Genomic DNA, 9564 nt, shown 5'->3' with positions numbered 1-9564 from the left:
AAACAGGTTTCTGAAAGTCCGTAGACGCAGCACAATTGCAATCTCGAAAATTGATTGTCAGACAGACTTGGCCTGGTTTAATCCCACAAATGCATGGCAGCCTCACGTAATTGGTAACACGCTATTCACTTCAAGATAAGTCTTATTCTTTCTTTCTGTCCATTTACCAAATCATTTCGTTCTGGATTCTCTTTACCCTTAACCCTCGAGGTTCTTGCATTTCATTCTTTCCGAGGATCATTCTTTGAAAGAAGTCCTGTTATCAGTGTCAGTTCTAGTTCGAAAAGGAATGTCAAGGCTAACTACCAGCTTCCTAGTTGTACAGACAGGGCCAGAATATATCAAAGATGTCAAAAGCAAAATAAGTCATAAAGGACCACTGGAAGTTTTATCGGTGGATTAATCGGATAATTGTGGGGAAGAAGCGAAGTTTCAAAAGAGGGGTCAGAAACACAAAAACAACGATATGGGATAGAACACTTGGGTCATCAGAATCAAGGGGTTGAAATTCGGTCAGGAAGTCGAGGGGGATTCAAGGCAAGTCCAGGAAAGCGGGACGGAGTGAAGCCCAGCAGCAGGGATGTACCTAGCAAGAATGCCAGCAACTAGCCACCATTATTAAAATTGACAAGATTTTTCTTTGATTGAGACAGGGGCAGAAATTTCGTTCATTTTGGAGAAACCCTCCGTAAGAAAAGGTAGCACCCAAACAGGTATCACTGGAAACTCTCAGGACCCTCTTGGAAAATGGGACTTAGTTTAAATTTCAAAACAATCATGAGTAGCATAATTTAGCACAAATGTATCCTAAAGAACATAGGTTGTCTAAGATAGGATTTAATTAGGAGTTGTCAGGACCCTCCTGAATAATGGGACACAGTTTTAAGATCTCCTAAGGTAACAAGATACTGTTGTGGGATAGTATAATTCAGCCGTAGAGTTGGCACACTTAAGATAAGACTTGAATTTTGATTTTCAGGACCCTCCTGGATAATGGGACTAGTTTTAAGGTCTGCTTAGATAACAAAATATAGTGGAAGTCGTACCTTGAGTAGATATAGCTTAGGTTAAAACTGTCTTTTAACTAGAAGTTGTCAGGGCCCGCCTGGATAATGGGAAGTAGTTTAAGACCTTTAGACAACAAATGTAGTGGGAGTAATACCTTTAGAAGATATAGCTTAGTTTCGTAATTGTTAGGAGTTATCAGGACCTTCCTGGATAATAGGACTTAGCTTTCACATTCTTGGTAAAATAATTCAATATAACACTCACATCTGTACCCAATCACCAAACTAGGGCAGGAAATGTTCTTTGTTTTCTTTATTTGTTGCAGTCAGGAGCCCACCTGGAGAACAAGGGAATACGTTTCAAGTTCAGCGGTCAGGAGCCCACCTGGAGAACAAGGGAATACTTTTCCAGTTTCAGCAGTCAGGAGCCCACCTGGAAAATAAGGGAAGTACAATTCCAATTTAAGCTTTGAATGTTGGCAGAATACATAGACAGACACTTAAACTATCAAAGAAAGTTCACTTGAACACCTCCACTACGCCATTTTTCACCGAAACACTTTTACTATACTTTGACTGCACCAGTTTAACACAAAACACTGACATGGCAAAAAGATTGTAGTTCACGACTCTTAGGCGCGTGATTGGATCTGATTTAATATTTTTCTTTTCTTTTTATCTGATTTAATATTTTCCTTTTCTTTTTATATTTTTCTCCCGAGAAGTTCATCATCACCCTCTCTCTCCTCCTCCACTATTCCGCTTCCTCCTCCATTGTCATGGAGAAAAATAAGAGGAAAACCTTCCAAATATTGTAGGAATTTCACTGGTACATAAAAAGAGAAAATTGTTGGCCCCTCCATTTATGTTGCTCAGTTCGATGATAAATTTGGGTAATATCAATTTGAAATTCTTGTTACCCGGTTTTTCAAAAATTCGAAGCTTTAAGAAAAATTAGAAATTTCATATTATTGCTGACAATATCACTTGATTTGTTTGTGGTTATTGGAATTTCATATAACTTGATTTGTTCTTGAATATACCAGCGAAAGAAGAACCTGGAATATTTGTTCTTGTTCTTGAATATACACGCCCCCCCCCCCCCGAAATTTTGGTAAAGAAGAACCTGAAATATTTGTGGTCATTCACACTTGATTTGTTCTTGAATTTCATAGATGTGGATTGGTTGATTTTGACCCAGAGATAGTTTGTGGTTATTGGAATTTCTGTGGACAATTTTGTTCTTGAATTTCAAGAAAATGTGATATCCGGTCAATTTACACCATGTGAGCTTTACCAAGCTTCATTGTAAACACCCAGATCTGAAGGAATTTTGAATCCCAAAAAACATTGACATAAAATTCTCCCTTCCCCAGCTCTGAAAAACGTGTCAGTTTTTAATTGGTTAGATTATTCATGCTGGAAGCGAGTGAACACACGCGTCAAAAAAAATTATAAGCTCTGGTCGGACGTGTTAAACTGGTGCAGTCAAAGTATAGTAAAAGTATTTCAGTGGAAAATGGCTTAGTTGAGGTGTTCAAGTGAACTTTCTTTGATAGTTTAAGTGTCTGTCTATGTATTCTGCCTTGAATATTTGATAACATGTTGTACCTAGTCACCAAACTGGGGCAGAAAATTTTCTTTGCTTGTTTTGTTGCAGTCAGGAGCCCACCTGGAGAACAAGGGAATGCTTTTCAAGCTTCATCAATCAGGAGCCCACCTGGAGAACAAGGGAATACTCTTCAAGCTTCAGCAATCAGGAGCCCACCTGGAGAACAAGGGAATACTCTTCAAGCGTCAGCAATCAGGACCCCACCTGGAGAACAAGGGAAGTACAATTCAAATTCTATCCTTTAATTTTTAATATTTGATAACATGATGTGCCCAGCCACCACACTGGGGCAGAAATTTTCTTTGTTTGTCGGTTTTGTCGAAGTCAGGAGCCCGCTTGGAGAACAAGGGGATACTTCTCAAGCGTTGCAGTCAGGAGCCTGCCCGGAGAACAAGGGAATACTTTTCAAGCTTCATCAATCAGGAGCCCACCTGGAGAACAAGGGAATACTTTTTAAACGTCTGCATTCAGGAGCCCGCCTGGAGAATGGAGGCATAGATTTCAAATCTTAGCAGTCAAGCATCACTCGGACGAGTGGCAAAACATCTCCAATCACAATGCAAGGCAACAACGCAAGAATTCTAGTGGAAGAATACAAGTTCAAGGCAACACAAAGAGCAAGTTAGAAGATATAGATAGGACCCTTTTGTAACTCATAGATCATAGCTTAGGCTAGCTTCTTTTTATGTTAACGGTGTAATAAGGAGGTCAGTGAGCAGTAGCAGCAGCAACAGCAGTGAAATCACAGCTCCTGGTAGTCCCAGCTACCAAACCTTCCCGAACTACACTGACCTGATTCCTTTTTAGCCAAGGATATGTAGGCAACCTCCGAAGCAGGGTGCGGTCAAACTTTTCAAAATGCTTCACACGGAATATTCAAACGGGCAAAAATCGCTCGTTTCCGCTCACTTATCTTTGCACGGAAACTCTTCATGTTCCCGAGCAAAGAGGGGCGGCTATCATGTGGGATGCCAGCATAGTGAGAGTTCGTGATTTTGTTAGGAGGAACCAAGAGATCCACGCCAATGTTGAGGTAACTCCTTTCAATACCATTTGGTTATTTTCCTCAGTATATGCTAGTACTAGCTTAGGAAAAAGATGTACTCTGTGGAATAATATTGAAAACGTTCATACAAATAACTCTAAGCCTTGGCTCCTAGGGGGAGATTTTAATGACATTTTTAGTGCTAATGATAAATTTGGTGGAAATCCAATAAATCGTAGGAGAAGTAACAATCTTTGGAATAGCATCAACAAGTGCAACCTAATGGACCTAGGTTATAAAGGTTGTAAGTATACTTGGGCTAATAATAGGGAAAAATCTAGGGGCTTAATTATGGAAAGATTAGATAGGATTTTTGTAAATAATGACTGGCTATCCCTTTTCCCAAAGGCTATGGTCACACATCTGCCCAGAACCCACTCTGACCATAGCCCATTATTAGTCCAATTAAGCCCAAAAAATGTTAATTTCTCAAACAAACCTTTTAGACTTGAAACTATTTGGTGTAGACATTCGAATTTCATTAACATTGTTAAAAAATGTTGGTCAAACAATAGTTTAACTGAAGCTCAAGTTAGTTTCAAAGACACTGTTGTGAACTGGAAGAATGAAACATTTGGAGATATTTTTAAAAAGAAAAAAAATACTTCTAGCCCGGCTAAATGGAATACAAACCTCCCCATCTTACCAAAGAAGTTTCTTTTTACAAGACTCAGAATCTAAACTCCAATTAGTAAACAACAATATTCTAAAAATGGAGCAAGAATTTTAGAAATTACGCTCCAGGATCTCTTGGTTAAACGATGCAAATACTAGGCTCTACCATGTAATTGTGACGACCAAAGGGTCATCACCTATTTTAAATGAATTTGTGCTTTCGAGGCCTTGAAAACCTCGTTTAGAGTCGCCTCGATTTGCGTGCGCAGTCCGGGCGTGTAGCCTGAAAGCTTAAATGTGAAATTCTATGAAAAATGCTAAATTTTGATGTTAAAATGAATAAATTTGACTTTGGTCAATATTTTGGGTAAACGGACCTGGACCCGTGATTTGACGGTCCCGGAGGGTCCGTAGGAAAATATGGGACTTGGGCGTATGCCCGGAATCGAATTCCGAGGTCCCAAGCCCAAGAAATGAATTTTTTCGTAAAATTGTTTTCTGAAATTGTTTAAGGAAATTGGAAATGAAATCTGATTAGAAAGCGATGGTATCGGGCCCGTATTTTGGTTCCGGCGCCTGGTACAGGTCTTATATATGTTTTAAGTCCTTCCTGTAAAATTTGGTTGGAAACGCGTCGCTTGACGTGATTCGGACCTAAATTGGAAAATTTGATGTTTAATGAAGTTTGGAGGAATTTACGGATTTTGAGGTCTAATTCGATGTTTATGATGTTATTTTGGCGATTTGATCGCACGAATAAGTCCGTAGGATATTTTTGAGGTGGTGTGTATATTTGGTTTGGAGCCCCGATGGCTCGGGTGAGTTTTGGATAGGCCACGGATTGCATTTTTTGAACTTGAAAGTTGCTGGTATAACTGACCTGCAGGCTTCGCATTTGCGAAGCCTAGCTCGCAAATGCGAAGGTCTTCTCGGAAATGCGAGGTAGCTAGACCTGAACCTCCATTGCAAATGCGACATATTTCTTCGCAAATGCGAAGGTGCCCCTGTTGGCCTGGGATCGCAAATGCGACCACATGGCTCGTAAATGCGGAATTGGACTCTCGCAAATGCGACACTTTTGGTCGCAAATGCGAAGTCCCTCCTTTTGCTCAGTGTTCGCAAATGCGAACTTGACTTCGCAATTCCCATATCTGAGGGTCGGAGTTCGCAATTGCGAACCCCTGTTCGCAATTCCCATATCTGCAACCTGCAAATTTTTATACTTAGTCGATTTTTAAGTCATCTTCACCCCATTTTCAAAACACAACTCCTTTGGGCGATTTTTCAAGAACAAACCTTCTTCCAAATCAATTGTAAGTTAGTTTTTACTCATTTCTTTCAATCATTTACGTCTTATAACATGATTTCAACCTAAAATCATAGATTTTCATGGGGAAAATTGGGTGTTTTGGGTAGAATCTAGGTTTTTTCAAAAATTGGGGATTTGGACCTCAATTTGAGGTCCGATTTCAAAACAAATTACATATTTGAGTTCATGGGGGAATGGGTAATCGGTTTTAAGTTCGAACCTCGGGTTTTGACCACGTGGGCCCGGGGGCGATTTTTGACTTTTTGCGTAAAACTTGGGAAAACTCATTTTCATGCATTGGGGTTGATTCATTTAGTGTTTATTAATGTAATTAAGTAATTTGTGATTAGATACGAGCGAATTGGAGGTGAAATCGCGGGGTAAAGCTATAATTGAGGCTTGAGTTATATTCAAGTCATTGAGGTAAGTGTTTGGTCTAACCCTACCTTGAGGGACTAGGAGTTGAGTCTTATTTGTTAATTGCTTCTTGTTGAGTACGACGTATAGGCATGGTGACGAGTATCTATACGTTGGTGTCGAACATGACTGTGAGTCTTAAAATGATAGTTGTTGTGTTCTTAAGTGACACTTCGGATGCTTTAAATTGATGACTCTTGATATTGAGTAGAGATTTAGTTTATTCTCGTGGACTTTATCTATGTTTGAGTACTGGTATTAATCTTGCTGAGTAAGAGTTGAGCTAGGATTTGGTTATAGCTGATTCTCCCTTGCCGGGATGGTTATTTTGATATTCTTGTTCCCTTGCCGGGAAATTATTATTTTATTGCATTTGTTTTCCTTGCCGGAATTTTATTGTGACTTTTTGTTGAATTGAAATGGGAGCGGGTGGTACGCCTACCACAAGATATTGATGAAATGGGAGCGGGTGGTACGCCTACCACAAGATATTGATGAAATGGGAGCGGGTGGTACGCCTACCACGAGATTTGATGAAATGGAAGCGGGTGGTACGCCTACCACGAGATTTGATGAAATGGGAGCGGGTGGTACGCCTACCACGGAAACAATGAGAAATGGGATCGGGTTGCACGCCTGCAACGAGATGTGTACTGACAGTGAAATCTGCTTTTATTTCCCTTATCCGTGTTAGAATTAATTTATTTATGTTCCTATTATTCTCCTGCAATTCTGTATTATCTGCTATCCCCGAAGCATGTCCCCCCTCCCATTTAAAATGTTTATTCTTGTTATTTTTCCGCTGTAGATCTTATATATATATATATATATATATATATATAACTGCAACAGGTTTTCCGGTCTAGCCTCGTTACTGCTTCGCCGGGGTTAGGCTAGGCACTTACCAGCACATGGGGTCGGTTGTGCTGATGCTACACTCTGTGCTCTTTTGCACAGATCCAGGTGTCGGAGTAGCTTTCGGTGCGCAGCAGTAGTCAGGGAGCCGACCTTCAGTCCACGAGACTCCAAGGTAGCCTTGCTGGCGTCCGCAGGCCCGGCGTCTCTTCTTTCAGTTTTCATGTTCTGTTGACATTTGTATTCGAAACAGACTATGTCCTTTATTTCAAACTCTTATTTGTAGTAATCCTAGATAGTCCGTGTATTGTTGTGACACCAGGTGCTGGGTAGAGACTTGTATTGGCTTTCTAGACGTTGTTTCTATATTTAGTTCAGACTTTCGCTAAATTTTACTTTCCGCTGTCTTTTAACTGCTTATTCATTGATAATTTAATTGTAAATCATGTATAAAACCAGATAGGTTAATGTTTGCAAAGGTTCTTGGCTTGCCTAGCTTCCACGAGTAGGCGCCATCACGACTCCCGAGGGTGGAAAATCCGGGTCGTGACAGTAATGGCTTCAAATCATAAGCGTCGTAATCCCATTATGTATTTTACCAACAATAATGGTGAATGGATTACTGATCCAAGATCTATTTTAAACCATACTCTTGTTTTCTTTACAAATGCTTTCACAACCTCAAAAACCTCCTCTCATAGAAAGGCCATCCTAGATGATCCTACGTGCCACAATAGTATTGGTTTATCTAGTCTTGACGTGGCCTTGACAAATGAGAAAATTACAACGGCTATTTTTTCTTTCAAACCCTTCAAAGCACCTGGGCCGGACAGAATTCATCCTTTTTTCTACAAAAAATACTGGCACATCATCAAAAATTCAATAGAATCCTACTGTCATAAGGTTTTTGATACACAAACTCTGCCAAATGGTATAAATAAAACCTTTATTTGTCTTATCCCAAAATTTCCCAATGTAAACAACCTAAAATTTTTTAGACCAATTGGTCTTTGTAATACTTCTTACAAAATCATTACGAAAATAATTGCAAACAGGATAAAACCTATGTTACCCTACCTCATTACTCCTCTTCGATCTAGCTTCATTAAAAATAGGAGAGCTAGTGACAATGCTATTATCATTTAAGAACTCATGAATAATCTTCGAAAAAACAAAAAATCTATCCCTGATATGCTTATAAAAATTGATCTGGAAAAAGCTTTTGATAGATTAGAATGGTCGTTTGTCTATAGAACTCTTAGATTCTTCAAATTTCCACCAAAAATCACTAAATTAATTATGCACTGCATTAGTACCAGCTCTATGGGAATCCTCGTTAACGGGACAACCACTGAGTTTTTTAGTCCAAGTAGGAGTATCCGCCAAGAAGACCCCTTATCACCCTACATATTCATCTTGTGCATAGAATTGCTCTCAAAACTCATAAATTATCAAACAGACATTTTAAATTGGGAAATAAAAATCTCTCAAGAAGGTCCGTCTTTTTCCCATGTTCTATTTGCGGATGATATCACCCTAATGGGTAAGGCTAACAAAAAAAAAACGGAAATTGCATAAAATCTAGTATGGATTTTTTCTGCTCTCAATCAGGCTTATCCATCAATTTTACTAAGTAAAAAATAATCCTCCCAAAGCTATGTCCTCCTCATATTTCTTCCTACTTCTCAAACCTTCTTGGAATGAAGGTTACTCATGATTTTGAAAAATATCTAGGATTCCAAATTCTAAATCATAGTCCGAAGCCTAGAGACTTCCAATTCATAATTGACAGACTTCATAACAAAATGTCTCACTGAAAATGTTCCTTTCTAAATATGGCTGGTAGAACAACTCTTGCAACTAGCATTCTAAATGCTATCCCTGCTTACTCTATGCAATACACCTATCTACCAGGTAAAATCATAAAACAAATTGATAAGATACAAAGGAATTTCATTTGGGGGAGCACTAGCACCTCAAGAAAATTCCATTTAGTGAACTGGAATACCGTCACTAAGAGTAAACAAAAAGGAGGCCTAGGCATTCATAAAGCTTCTTCCAAAAATATTGTCTTACTAACAGGTCTTTCTTGGAGGCTGTTAAAAAACACAAACACCCCTTGGACTCAACTCATCTCCTATAAGTATGCCAATAAAAAATCAATCAACGCTTCTTCCTTTATTTGGAAATCCATCCTAAAAGGATGGAATCTTTGTAATGATGGTATTTTATGGCACCCACACTCTCAATCAAATATGAACATTTGGTCTTCAAATTGGATCTACGACTCCAGTTCACTAAGAAAAAATATATGTGATCCTATTAATAAAAAAGACCTCAACATTTCCATTAAAGATACTAGTAATCGTACCCGCGCGATGCGCGGATTGATCAAATTTATTTTTGCACTCATGACATTCCCTAAGAACAAAAATTACCAATAATGAACTAACAGATGGTAATCATCTTATATTGAGAAGAAAAGAAAATTTAGTTGACAAAGTTTCAATCATAAGATAGTTGCTACCATATTATTTTTCTACGTTACTGCCCCAACGACTGCCTCGACTGAACTATATAAATATCTATCAACACTTGATACTCACCGAAAGGAACATAAGTGAAGTTAAAATTTTCATTTATAAAGTAATACTCTACTGCAAGTATACTTTGGATGAATTCATATTTGTAAACTCCTAAAATA

The sequence above is a fragment of the Nicotiana attenuata genome, unplaced genomic scaffold (genome assembly GCF_001879085.1).
Source record: "Nicotiana attenuata strain UT unplaced genomic scaffold, NIATTr2, whole genome shotgun sequence".
In the NCBI taxonomy this organism is placed as follows: Eukaryota; Viridiplantae; Streptophyta; class Magnoliopsida; order Solanales; family Solanaceae; genus Nicotiana; species Nicotiana attenuata.
This window is presented reverse-complemented; position numbering follows the sequence as displayed.